Consider the following 14,319-nt stretch of genomic DNA (forward strand, 5'->3'; position numbering starts at 1 on the left):
GTGGGATTACAAGTAATTTGACTTCCTTGTAGGTTTCCCACTTCTTCCTTGTACCATCCTTATCTTCTTTTGAAATTAAAAAAAAATGTTAAACATTAATCAGAGGCAAAGCTTCAAACTAATTCTAAGTATTTTAGAGCTTTATTAATATTGTAGTATGCATTCACCTGTGTCTGGTACATTTTTCATAATTTGTTCACTTTATCCTTTCAATTGCTTTGTGAAATCAATTGCTCTTAGCTCATGCTATCAAGCCTAAAAGAGGGAGATAAAATAGTGTGAAGGTAATAATGATTATACTGACTAAAAGAAAAAAGTGCCAGACACTCAAATAGCCTGTACCTTTGCTATTTTACTTATGTACAGAACTGAAATTTCAATTGATCCTTGAGGCTTTGGCCCAACACTTCTTATCCTGTCTCTCTAGGAGATGAACTCTGGCACAACTGAAACAGTCAGGTATGCTATAGCAACAGCCTCAAGGATGCTATTACTGCTGTTGTGCATAATTATTTCTTCTGAAATATGCTATTACTGCTGTTGTGCATAACTATTTCTTCTGAAGTTGTCTTATGTTTTCACAGAATTTTAAATAGTATTTATTCTTCTACATTTTCTAGTTTTGCTTATATTTCATGGTTAGGAAAAAGATACATTATATCAATATCATAAATTGATCAATACTTGAATATTCATGACAAAGATACACACACATACATTCCTATTCATAGAAATCCAAATGGTCGCTTTCTGCCAGCCAAGTAGGCATCATTAAAGCCTCTCCTCCTCCTGCAGTCATGTCTAAGCCAGAGTCTCCCGAAGAGCCTGAACAGCTGCAGAAGCTCTTCATTAGAGGTTGGAGCTTTGAAACAACCGATGGGAGTCTGAGGAACCATTCTGAGCAATGGGGAATGCTTACAGACTGTGTGATCATGAGAGATCCAAACACCAAGTGCTCCAGAGGCTTTGCGTTTGTCACATATTTCCCTGTGGAGGAGATGGATGCAGCCATGAATGCAAGGCCACATAAGGTGGATGGAAGAGCTGTGGAACCAAAGAGGGCTGTCTCAAGAGAAGATTCTCAAAGACCTCATACCCACTTAATTAACTGTGAAAAAGATCTGTGTTGGTGGCATTAAAGAAGACACGGAAGAACATCATTTGAGAGATTATTTTGAACAGTATGGGAAAACTGAAGTGGTTGAAATCATGACTGACCAAGGCTGTGGTAAGAAGAGAGACTTTGCTTTTATAACATTTGACAACCATGACTCTGTAGACAAGATTGTCATTTAAAAATACCATACTGTGAATGGCCAAAACTGTGAAAGCCTTATCTAAGCAAGAGATGGTTTCATCTCTAGATGGTTTCATCTAGTAAAGTGATGAAAGTGGTTCTGGCAACTTTGGTGGTGGTTGTGGAGGTCGTTTTGGTGGGAATGACAACTTTGGTCCTGGAGGAAACTTCAGGGGGTAAGGTGGCTTTGGTGGCAGTCAAAGTAGTGGTGGATATGGTGGCATCAGGGATGGCCATAGCAGATTTGGTAATGATAGAAGAAACCCTGGAGGTGGTGGAAGCTATAATTTTGGCAATTACCACAATCAATCTTCAAATTTTGGACCCATAAGGAAGAAATTCTGGATAGAAGCTCTGGCCAGTGGTGCTGGTAGAGGCCAATACTTTGTCAAACCATGAAACCAAGGTGGCTCTGGCAGTTCCAGCAGCATCAAGAGCTATGGCAGTGGAAGAAAGTTTTAATTACTGCCAGGAAAAAAGTTCAGCAGGAGAGGAGAGCCAGAGAAGTGATAGTGAAGCTATACACTACAACAGATTTGTGAACACATCCACGCACAGTGGTGACAGGGCCTCACTGTTACAAAGAAGATATGTTTTCAACAATAGTTGTGTGTATGAGAAAAAAACTTGAAGACTTTTTTTGTGACCAATTGTATAACAGGTTATTTTAGCTTCTGTTCTGTGAAAAGTGTAAAGCATTCCAACAAGGGGTTTTAATGTAGATTATTTTTTGCAAGTATGCTGTTGATTTCTAAATGTAATAGTCAAATTATAATGCTGAATAAATGTCTTTAAAAAAAAAAGTCCAAATGGTCATTTCTAACTCTTTAATTAATAAGAAAGGCAGTGAATCTAATCTCTTAACTTATTCAAGCCAATGGAGCAGATGCCTATTGAAAACAGTTTATAGGGGCACCTGGCTGGCTCAGTGGGTTAAAGCCTCTGCCTTTGGCTCAGGTCATGATCCCAGGGTCCTGGGATCGAGCCCCACATCAGGCTCTCTGCTCAGCAGGGAGCTTGTTCCCCTTCTTTCTCTGCCTGCTTCTCTGCCTACTTGTGATCTCTGTCAAATAAATAAATAAAATCTTTTAAAAAAAAGAAAACAGTTTATAAATTATTTTGTAATGAGCTTTGAGTTTGAACTTTTTAGTGAATAGAGAATGCATCATCTCCTTTTCCTTAAATAGATAAAAATTTCAAGTGAAAAGACAAACCAAAAATATTTAGGTCATGATGACCTACCATTTTCTGGACTGATTCAATTAACAGTTTATATCCTCACAGAAAATCATCTCCCAGTGTTGCCCGTCTACACATCAAGCTTAGGAGGTTTACATCAACCTAAGATTCTCAAGGTTGGAGATAGCCCCAACCCCGAAGATCATTGAGTCCATCAGTTCTCAAATGGACCCACTTATGTTATGGTTCTAGTGATTCTTTGTGAAATAAGTAAAATAAAGACAAAATAATGTGTTTCATAAAGCTAATTTCTTTAATTTGGATTCATGTCCTTTAGTCTCAGAAAATACCCCTTCGACACTTTTGATATTAAAATATCTTTTTTTATGAAAAGGTAATTAAATTAAGTGGCTACCTTTTCTTCTTTTTTATGTATTTACTGAAAAATAGGTGACTCTACATTAGTTTTCTTAGGAAATTCTCTGTTCCATGTCTAAAGTCCAAGATTAGATCAACAAAGAGCTTGTTTCTGCCCAAACCTGAGGCAGCTGGGGAATAAGTGTTTGTGGGATGTGATGGGCAATGAACAGCTTTAGAGACAAATGGGTTATTTGAAGTCCATGTAACTTTAGAGAAATTACTTAATCTAGGTGAATAATTTATTTCTTCACCTGTACCAGCTTAATTAATGTTACCTTTGTCTTGCATTCTTGTAAAAATTAGAAAATAAGTGGTTGTCTGGTTCTCCAACAGTGCAATGCAAACAAATGTCACCTTTCAAAAAGGCCTTACTTGCTCTACCCTATTTAATGTGCATCCTCTTCTTACCCATCCACTCAGCCGTCCTCTATTCCTATCAGGGTACTTATTATTCTCTGGATTCATTTTATTTTCCCAACTAAAATAAACGATTAATGAGAGAAGGGACTGAGTCTGTCCCATCCCCACTGCATCCCCAGCAATTAACTATATGGCCAAAACATGGTAGTACTCATTAAATATTCATTGAATATAGAATGAGTATAAAGTGTTTGATATAAGCAAAACAAAACAAAAAAACCTCAATAAATGTTATTTTCCTAAGTCAGAATGAGGGGGGAAAATCCATCTCCCTAAATGTCACATTGGTCTTCATCCTCCGAAGCCATCAGAACCCACCCCAAAACACAAGGTATCTCTCTTTCCAAAATATATATTCCCAAGTGGGAAATAATTCTTTAGGTAATTGTTGATAGGGTCATCCTTATTTCAGAACTGGCTACATTAAGAATGACTATATGATGGTAAGCTCAAACTGGGCTTTAGATGCAAATTTAATTTATTGAATAAAGAGAATGTCTGATCTTTAGGATTCACAGATTGCCGGGGAAATGTCATTTAAAGCCTTCCATTTTAAGACCATGTATAGTATCTGGTAATTGCTTGTATTAATTTGCATTTCAAATCAGTATTGAAAAGTCTCATCAGGCAGCCATCTTCAACTAAATTATCTATTCTGATAAAAGCTACCATTAAGGAGTAAAATGTTTAACTTAACACAAACATGCTAAATACTAATATTAAAAGGAAAAGGAAGAAAGGAAGGTAGGAAGGAAGGAATGAGTGAATGATGGAAGGACAGAAAAGAGAGGAAACATGTTGCCTCTGAGTGAAAACCATAAATAAAGAAATTAAAATCTCTCTACATCTCAGAAACCAAGACCTCTTGGAAGGTCCTATATACGTGAGATGCCAAAAATGGATGCTCCTGGGAAAGCTAAAGCTCTAGCCCAGCAAAGGAGGGTTTTTGGCCACAATGTAAATATACATGTCTGGAACAAGGAAACAAGAAACAAGTAAGATAATCCCTAAATTCATCTTGGCTGTCATCCATTACTCACTTTAGGTACTAAGTTAGTACTTCTATTTCAGAGATTAGCAATCATTAAAACACAACTTGCCAAAGTTCCAATTCTTTTCCCTTGGCAAGAAGAGGGTAGGGAAGCTAAACAACACATGTGAAGGTCAAAGCCCAGAGACACAGGGCCACTAAAAAAACAGAGATTTAAGCATAAGAATATAAAATGCTTCCCCTCTCTCATACCTTACCACCACACCAGCAATGTAATACTGGATTCACCTGAAAAAACTACAAGAGTAAGACTCTAGGGAACCCCAAAGATAACAGGGCACTCCCTCTCTCCCCAAAAAAGCTAGAGGAATTGAAACTTCTGCTACTCATAGCTATAGCAAACATTAAGTATGGTCCAACTACTCGCCAAATTAACATAAAACCTCATACTAGAGGTCTAAATACCTCAGTTCAATACATCATGTCCTTCTTTCAGTAACAAAAATAAATTACAAGGTATACTTAAATGTGAGGAAAAACACAGTCTGAAGAGACAAAACAAATATCAGAATCATACTCTGGTATGACACAAATGTTGGTTTTATCAAGCCTAGTTTGGAATTTCAAGTAACTATGATTAATATGATGAGGGCTCTAATGGAAAAGATGGACAAAAATAGGTGAGTAATATAAGCAGAGAGATGGAAATTCTGGGAAAGAATCACAAAGAAATGCTAGAAATCAAAACCACTTTAACAGAAATGAAGAATGCCTTTGGTAGATGCATTAGTAGAATGGAGGTAGCTGAGGAAAGAATCAGTGAACTTAAATATAGGTCAATAGAAACATTCAAAACTGAGCTATAAAGAGAAAAGAGAATGAAAAAAGGGAAGAGAATAAAACATCCAAGGATTGTGGGATAATTTCTAAAGGTAAAACACAAATAATTGCAATGTCAGAAGAAGAAAAAAAGTCAAAAGTGTAAGAGAAATAATTGAAGTAATAATGGCTGAGAATTCCACAATTAATGACACCAAACCACAGATCCAGGAAGCTCAGATTCCACAAAGCAGGATAAATATATACATACACACATATATACAAATACATACACATTTATGTGCATATGTATGTCTACCTAGGGATATCATATTCAACTGCAGAAAATCAAAGATACAGAAAAAATCTTTAAGAAAGCTGGGGTAAGGGAGATAAAAACAAACAAACAAAGAAAAAACTTACCCATAGAAGGTACAAGAATAAGAATTACAGTGGACTTCTTGTCAGATACCACGCAAGCAAGGCAGAAGTGGCAGTGAAATTAATGTTAAAGGAGAAACCATCAACCTAAAACTTTGCATCCAGTGCAATTATCTTTCAAAAGTAAAGGACAAATAAAGACAGCTATGAAGAAGAATAAGCATAGATACTGTTCTTACTGTGGTAGTGGGTTTTACCTCCACTCCACCTCAAAAGGGAGTAACCAAGGAGGTGGAAACTGTCATCCTCACTGGAAACATCAGGCAGAGGAAGTGACAGAGACCAGGACTGCATGAGGAAAGATAGTCCCTAAGAAAGAAATGTCAAAATAAGAGAATTGTTGGTAGGGGTGGGGAGTTAATATAGGGGCCAAGTATGCTAGACTAGGTATGCAATTTGCAACTGGTTCCTTCCATTGCTAGGCCTCATATTTTTGCCTAAAAATAGGAACACTTTCTAAACACCTTTTGGACTTAACTCTACACTGTAAATATTAAATCTGTAGATATCCAGACAAATATATGACTAATAGCAACGTATCATAGTAGTAGAAACTTAGATTCTAAATGGTGAGCTATAAGTGATAATCTCTCAATCATGTCTCCAAGAAATGTGTATTGGGCTTCTACTCTGTCAGGCACTCCTGTAATCTCAGGGAATTTTCATATAAGTAGTAGAAAACAAAATACAATAAGTAAGTAAACAAGTAAGAAAGATATAAACAACAAACAAAACCTAAAATCAGCAAAAGGAAGGAAAAAAATAAAGATGAGAACAGAAATAAATCATATAGAAACTAAAACGACAACAACAACAACACAACAGAGCAATGAAACCAGGAGCTACTTCTTTGAAAAACTAAAAAAAAATTATTAATAATCCTCTAACCAGACTTAACAGGAAAAAGAAAGTGGACTAAAATAAATAAAATCACAAATGAGAGAGGAGAAATAACAACCAATACCACAGAAATATAAATAATTATAGGAGAATACTATGAAAAACCATATGCTAACAAACTGGACTACCTAGAAGAAATGGATAAATTCCTAGAAACATATAAACTAAAAAAACTGAAAGAGAAAGAAATAGAAAATTTGAACAGATCAATAACTAGCAAAGAAATTAAATCACTAATCAAAAGACTCCCAACAAACAAAAGTCCAGGACCAGAGGACTTTACAGAATGTTACCAAACATTTAAAGAAGAGTTAATACCTATTCTTCTCAAACTATTCCAAAGAAAGAAGAGGAGGGGAAACCTCCAAATTCATTCAATGAGGCCAGTATTACCTAATACCAAAACCAGATAAAAACATCACTAAAAAGGAGAACTACAGGCCAATATCTCTGATGAACATTAATGCAAAGATACTTAACAAAATACCAGCAAACAGAATCCAACAATACATTAAAAAAGTCATTCACCACGATCAAGTGGGATTTATTCCTTAGTTGCAAGGGGGTTCAATATTCACAAATCAATCAACAAAATACATCACATCAATAAGAAGAAAAGATGGGAAACATATGATCATTTCAGTTGACACAGAAAAAGTATTTGACAAAGTACAACATCCATTCATGATTAAAAAAAAAAAAACCCTCAACAAAGTGAGTTTAGAAAGAACATTCACATGATAAAGGCCATATGTGAAAACCCCATAGCCAACATCATCCTTAATAGTGAAAACCGTTAACTTTTCCCCTAAGGTCAGGAACAAGATACAGATGTCCACTCTCACTACTTTTATTCAACATATGCTGAAAGGCCTAATCACAGCAATTAGACAACAAAAAGAAATAAAAGTTATCCAAATTGGCAAGGAAGAAGTCAAACTTTTCCTACTTGCAGATGTCATGATACTATATTTACAAAACCCAAGACTCCACTGAAAGATTTCTAGAATTATAACACAAATTCAGTAGAGCTGCAGGATACAAAATCAATGGACAGAAATCTGTTGCATTTCTATACACCAATAATTAAGCAGTAGAAACAGAAATTAAGAAAGCAATCTCTTTCACAATTACACCAAAAATAATAAGATACCTATGAATAAATTTAACCAAGGAGGTAAATGACCTCTATTCTGAAAACTATAAAACGCCAATGAAAGAACTTGAGACAGGGCACCTGGGTGGCTTTGTCAGTTAAGTGCCTGCCTTCAGCTCAGATCATGATCTCAGGGTCCTAGCATAGAGCCCTGCATCAGGGCTCCCTGATCAATAGAGTCTGTCTTTCCCTCTCCTTCTGTCCCTATCCCTCTGTCCCTCTCCCTCTGTCCCTATTGGTCTCTCATGTGCCCCACCTCAAACAAATAAAATCTTTTTTTAATTAAAAAAAAAGAATTTGATACAACATAAAGAAATGGAAAGATATTCCATGATTGGAAGAAAAAATATTGTTAAAATGTCCCCATGATCCAAAGCAATCTACATATTTAATGCAACCCCTATCAAAATACCATCTTTCACAGAAACCAGAACAAATAATTCTAAAATTTGTATGAAACAACAAAAAACCCTGAATAGCCAAAGCAATCTTGAAAAAGGAAAGCAAAGCTGGATGCATCACAATTCTGGACTTCAAGTTATACCACAACTCTGTAATAATAAAAACAGTGTGGAAGTGGCACAAAATAGACACATAGGTCTACAGAGCAGAACAGGAATAGAGAACCCAGAAATAAACCCACAACTACAAGGTCAATTAATCTTCTGCAAAACAGTAAAGAATATCGAACGTGGACAGCTACACTCAAAAGAATAAAACTAGACCACTTACTTAGACTATACACAAAAATAAATTCAAAATGGATTAAAAACTTAAATATGAGACCTGAAACCATAAAAGTCCTTGAAGAGGACACAGGCAGTAACTTCTTTGACATTGGCTGAAGCAACATTTTTCTAGATATGTCTCCTGAGGCAAGGGAAACAAAGCAAAAACAAAGTATTGGGTCTACAGCAAAATAAAAATCTTCTGCACAGCAAAAGGAAACAATCAACAAAACTGAAAGGCAAACTATAGAATGGGAGAAGATATTTGCAAATGGCATATCTAATAAAGGGTTAATATGCAAAATACATAAAGAACTTATACAACTCAACCCAAAATCAAATAATCCAATCAAAAACGGGCAGAAGACATGAACAGACATTTATCTAAAGAAGACATACAGATGGCCAACAGACATATAAAAAGATGTTCATCATCAATTACCATCAGGGAAATACAAATCAAAACTACAATGAGATACCACCTCGCACCTGTTGGAATGGCTAAAATCAACAACACAAGAAACAACAGGTGTTGGTAAGGATGTGGAGAAATGGGAACCCTTGTGCACTGCTGGTGGGAATGCAAACTGGTGCAGCCACTGTGGAAAACAGTATGGAAGTTTCTTGGCAACTTTAAAATAGAACTACCCTATGATGCAGCAATAGCACTATGGGGAAGTTACCCAAAGAATACAGAAATACTAATTAAAGGAATACATGCACCCTGATGCTCATAGCAACATTATCTACAATAGCCAAGATATAGCAGCTCAAGTGTCCTTTGATTGATGAATGGATAAAGAAGAAGTGGTATCTATATAGAATAGAGTATTTTTCAGCCATGAGAAAAGAATGAAATCTTGCCATTTGCAATGATATGGATGGAGCTAGAGAGTATTATGCTACATAATAGCAACATAAGTCAGTTAGAGAAAGACAAATACCATATGATTTCACTTCTGTGTGGAATTTAAGAAACAAAACAAATTAGCAAAGGGGAAAAAAGAGAGAGAGAGACAAACCAAGAATCAGACTCTTCACTATAGAGAACAAACTGATGATTATCAGAGGGGAGGTGGGGGGAGATGGGCAAAATAAGTGATGGGGATGAAGGCAGTCACTTACTGTGATGAGCACCAGGTGTTGTATGGAATTGCTGAATCACTATAGTGTACCCCTGAAACTAATATGACACTGTATGTTAACTAACTGACATTTTTTTAAAAAGAAAGAAGGATATATACTGGCACAAGTTATGCATAGAATTAAAACTGAGTGATTGATAATAGATGACAGATAAGAAATAGATACATAGCTGATAATATTTATACAGACACTATATAAATTGAAATTTAAATAAGAAGAAGGAACTAACTGTGAAAAATTAGGGATTACAAACATAAGGGAACAGTTCACAGAGATGTGAAGTAGGAAATTGGATATACAAACCTGGATTTCAGGGCAAAGGCCACAATTGGAAATGTAGATTTGTGAGGCATATGGATGGTATTGAAAGCCATAGGCCTGATTATGCAGAGTAATTACATAGAGTACAGGACTGAGCTCTTCGATACTCTCTGTTTTCAAGGTTAAGCAACAGAAATATCTGCAAAGATATCTGAGAAGGAATAGCAAATGAGCTAGGAGGAAACCCCATTTTAATTCTACTGGACAGAAGCCTAAAGAAAACATGTTTCAAGGAGAACTGAATCATCAGTGCCACTGAGATGTGAAAGAAGATGAGAACTTAGCATAATGTCATAACTTAGCTATAATGCTTTGAATCTGGCAACATGGTGGTCAAGAGTGACCTTGACTGGGGCGGTCTTTGTAACATAATGAAGAGTAAAGCCTGAATGGAGTCAGGTATGGAAGAAAGTGAAGTGAGGCTGCAGAGATGATGACTGAAGAAGTTTTGCTGTGAAAAAGAGTAGAGATGGACAGTGTGGAGGAGAAAGAAATCTATCCAAGTTTGGAAAGACTCACAGATGAGGCAGTGCGCCATCCAGACCAGGTGAGGACTGTATGAGAGAAGAAAGAAGACCTACTTGAATACCAACAGCTCCCACTCCTAGCAGTCTTGGGGTGGAGCTTCCTTCCTCTGAAGTGGTAGTGTCCTGTCTTAGAGGGAAGATGTGGGCCATCATGTTCATTTGTTTATTTACATTATGGAGAGGGCACCTTCCCTCCTAAATACTAGGAAATTCAAGCAAATGTATTGTAAAATTTGTAGGAACAAATGAAGTTTCATTACTAGCACCAATAATGATTCCAACATCTAACTCCAATTCCCATTTGGGGAAATTGGGGGAAATACAGGATTCCATATACAGTAGCATAAGATATAAAGGAAAACCCATTTGCCCTTCTGTAGAAGCTTCCCCCAACCTCTTTCAGCGGGAGTAACATCACAGACTCTCCTATAATTCCTTGCCTAAACAGGAAAATAGCAGGAAGGGTAAGGGAATAGTGTCTGCCATGCCCCAAGTTCTTAAACCCAGGAAAAATTCTCTTCTGCCTCTCTAAGCTTTGTCTCTCATGATCTGTATTAGTCAGAGTTCTCCAGAGAGGTGAAAAAAAAAAACCCAATATGATGTATAAATGTATAAATAGATAGATGGGAGAGAAAGAGAGATTTATTTTAAGGAATTAGGTCAGATGATTGTGGAGGCTGACAAGTTCAAATCTGCAGTCTGGGCCAGCAGGCTGAAGACCCAGGGAAGGCTTGATTTTGTATTTCAAGTCCAAAGTTGGTCTGCTGGCAGAGTATTCCTTCTTTTTTCAGAAAGGTCAGTTTTGTTTTTATTAAGCTCTTCAACTGATTGGATAAGTCACATTCACATTACTCAAAGCCTAGGGGTTTCAATGTTAATCTCATCCATAAAATATTTTCATTGTCACCTGAAACTAATGAATATTGTGTGTCAGCTATACTCTTAAAAAAATTAAATACTTTCATTGAAACATGTAGAATCATGCTTGACTATTTAGTTACCATGACCTAACAAAGCTGACACACACAATTAACTACCACAAGTCCATCCCATATCAATCTGGCACCCATACAGATCTCCTTAAGCCATACATAATATCCAAATAAAGATAACAACAAGATCATATTTCCACCCGACATGATACAACTATCCTACGTACACCAGGCATGCACTAACCTTTTCCCCCCAGAAGAGGATGCAAAGTCCTTGGGTGAAATACTCATTCTGAGAGTGGATTTCATTTCTCAGAACAGTGCCCAGGGAGGATCCTCAATAAAAAGAACAGTAATGAACACATGGTCTCCCACAGAATGTCAGTTTATGGCTGCTATTTTAAGATGTCCTTTAATTACTTGTTTTCTGGGGCAGTAGGTTTGCCACATAAAACTGTTTTCTTTTAGCCGGTGAGTATTCTAAATTAGATTTTGTTTCTGACTCTGACACAAACAGTATGTAAAAAGAAAAAAAAAATCTCATGTATTAGATTCAGAATTCATCTTACATTTTCTTCCCTTTGCCATATATTTTATCCCCTAGGGGAAAGCAACATAAATTTGCATTACACAAAAGATACTTTGTACAAACAGAATTAAGTATTGATAGCTGTTTGGAGGCTTGGGAAAAAGCAAAACAATTGATACTGATGAATTTTCCACCTGAAAAACTCTGGTTTAACTGATAATAAATTCAAAAAACCAGTTTCTTGGAGGAAACTTACCAATAAGAAAGTTAAATTGTTCATAATTTTGCACATTACTGACCATAAATTTGCCTTCTACCCTGGTTCACAAATGTTTCTGTCTTGTAAAATTTTTAATAATATCCAGATCTCTTGCTTGGTAAATGTAGTTCTAATATTGTTTTCAAAAGAGTACTTAGATAGTCTTATAAATAATAGGTGCAGGATCATATTTATAGAATAAATTTAAGAAATAAGGGAATTAGAAATAGCCAAGTGTTAGTGAGGATGCAGACAAAAGGAAACCCCTTGGGCACTTTGATGGGAATATGAATTGGTGCAACCACTCTGGAAAATAGTATGGAGGTTCCTCAAAAAGTTAACAATAGAGGAGGAGTCAAGATGGCGGAGAAGTAGCAGGCTGAGACTACTTCAGGTAGCGGGAGATCAGCTAGATAGCTTATCTAAAGATTACAAACACCTACAAATCCAACCGGAAATCGAAGAGAAGAAGAACAGCAACTCTAGAAACAGAAAATCAACCACTTTCTGCAAGGTAGGACTGGCGGAGAAGTGAATCCAAAGCAACGGGAAGATAGACCGCGGGGGGAGGGGCTGGCTCCCGGCGAGCAGCAGAGCCACGGAGGACAAAATCGGGACTTTTAAAAGTCTGTTCCGCTGAGGGACATCGCTCCAGAGGCTTAACCGGGGTGAAGCCCACGCGGGGTCAGCATGGCCTTAGGTCCCGCAGGGTCGCAGAAGGATCGGGGGTGTCTGAGTGTCGCAGAGCTCACAGGTATTAGAATGGGGAAGCCGGCTACAGAGACAGAGCCAAGGAGTGACTCTCAGCTCGGGGTTACCTTGAACCGGTGCAGGCTCAGTCAGCTCGGAGCGCGGCCGGAGGGCAGGGTGGCAGGAGTCATTGGGCGCTGTTCTCTGGGGGCGCTGTTCTCTGGGGGCCCCGGGATCTCGGCTCCTCCAGGCCGGAGACCGGGAGGCCGCCATCTTCATTCCCGCCCTCCGGAACTCTACGGAAAGCGCTCAGGGAACAAAAGCTCCTGAAAGCAAACCTGAGCGGATTACTCTGCCTGCCCCGGATAAGGGCGATGCAACTCCACCTGGGGCAAAGACACTTGAGAATCACTACAACAGGCCCCTCCCCCAGAAGATCAGCAAGAAGCCCAGCCAGGACCAAGTTCACCTACCAAGGAGTGTAGTTTCAATACCAAGGAGAGCGGCAGAATTCCAGAGGAGGAGAAAGCAAAGCATGGAACTCATGGCTTTCTCCCCATGATTCTTTAGCCTTGCAGGTAAATTAATTTTTTTTTCTTTTCTTTTTCAATTTTTTTTTCTTCTTCTGCTAAATTTTTTTAACTTTTACCCTTTTCTTTTTTAACATTTTTAACTAGTTTATCTAATATATATATTTATTTTCCTTTTTATACTTTTTCTTTATTGGTTTTCTTTTTTTAATTTTTTTTTCTTTCTTTCTGAACCTCTTTTTATCCCCTTTCTCCCCCCCCCCCAATTTGGGATCTCTTCTGATTTGGCTAAAGCATATTTTCCTGGGGTTGTTGCCACCCGTTTAGTATTTTACTTGCTCCTTCATATACTCTTATCTGGACAAAATGACAAGGCGGAAAAATTCACCACAAAAAAAAGAACAAGAGGCAGTACCAAAGGCTAGGGACCTAATCAATACAGACATTGGTAATATGTCAGATCCAGAGTTCAGAATGACGATTCTCAAGGTTCTAGCCGGGCTCGAAAAAGGCATGGAAGATATTAGAGAAACCCTCTTGGGAGATATAAAAGCCCTTTCTGGAGAAATAAAAGAACTAAAATCTAACCACGTTGAAATCAAAAAAGCTATTAATGAGGTGCAAACAAAAATGGAGGCTCTGACGGCTAGGATAAATGAGGCAGAAGAAAGAATTAGCGATATAGAAGACCAAATGACAGAGAATAAAGAAGCTGAGCAAAAGAAGGACAAACAGCTACTGGATCACGAGGGGAGAATTCGAGAGATAAGTGACACCATAAGACGAAACAACATTAGAATAATTGGGATTCCAGAAGAAGAGGAAACAGAGAGGGGAGCAGAAGGTATATTGGAGAGAATTATTGGAGAGAATTTCTCCAATATGGCAAAGGGAACAAGCATCAAAATCCAGGAGGTTCAGAGAACCCCCTTCAAGATCAATAAGAATAGGTCCACACCCCGTCACCTAATAGTAAAATTGACAAGTCTTAGTCACAAAGAGAAGATCCTGAAAGCAGCCAGGGAAAAGAAGTC

At 37.5% G+C, this 14,319-nt stretch overlaps 1 pseudogene; it reads left to right on the forward strand.

The window, feature by feature from the left end:
* Positions 1-797: 797 nt before the first annotated feature.
* LOC125104501 (heterogeneous nuclear ribonucleoprotein A1-like) lies at positions 798-1,928 on the forward strand (annotated as a pseudogene).
* The last annotated feature ends 12,391 nt before the right edge of the window (positions 1,929-14,319 follow it).

This window comes from Lutra lutra, chromosome 7, assembly GCF_902655055.1.
Source record: "Lutra lutra chromosome 7, mLutLut1.2, whole genome shotgun sequence".
Classification (NCBI taxonomy): Eukaryota; Metazoa; Chordata; class Mammalia; order Carnivora; family Mustelidae; genus Lutra; species Lutra lutra.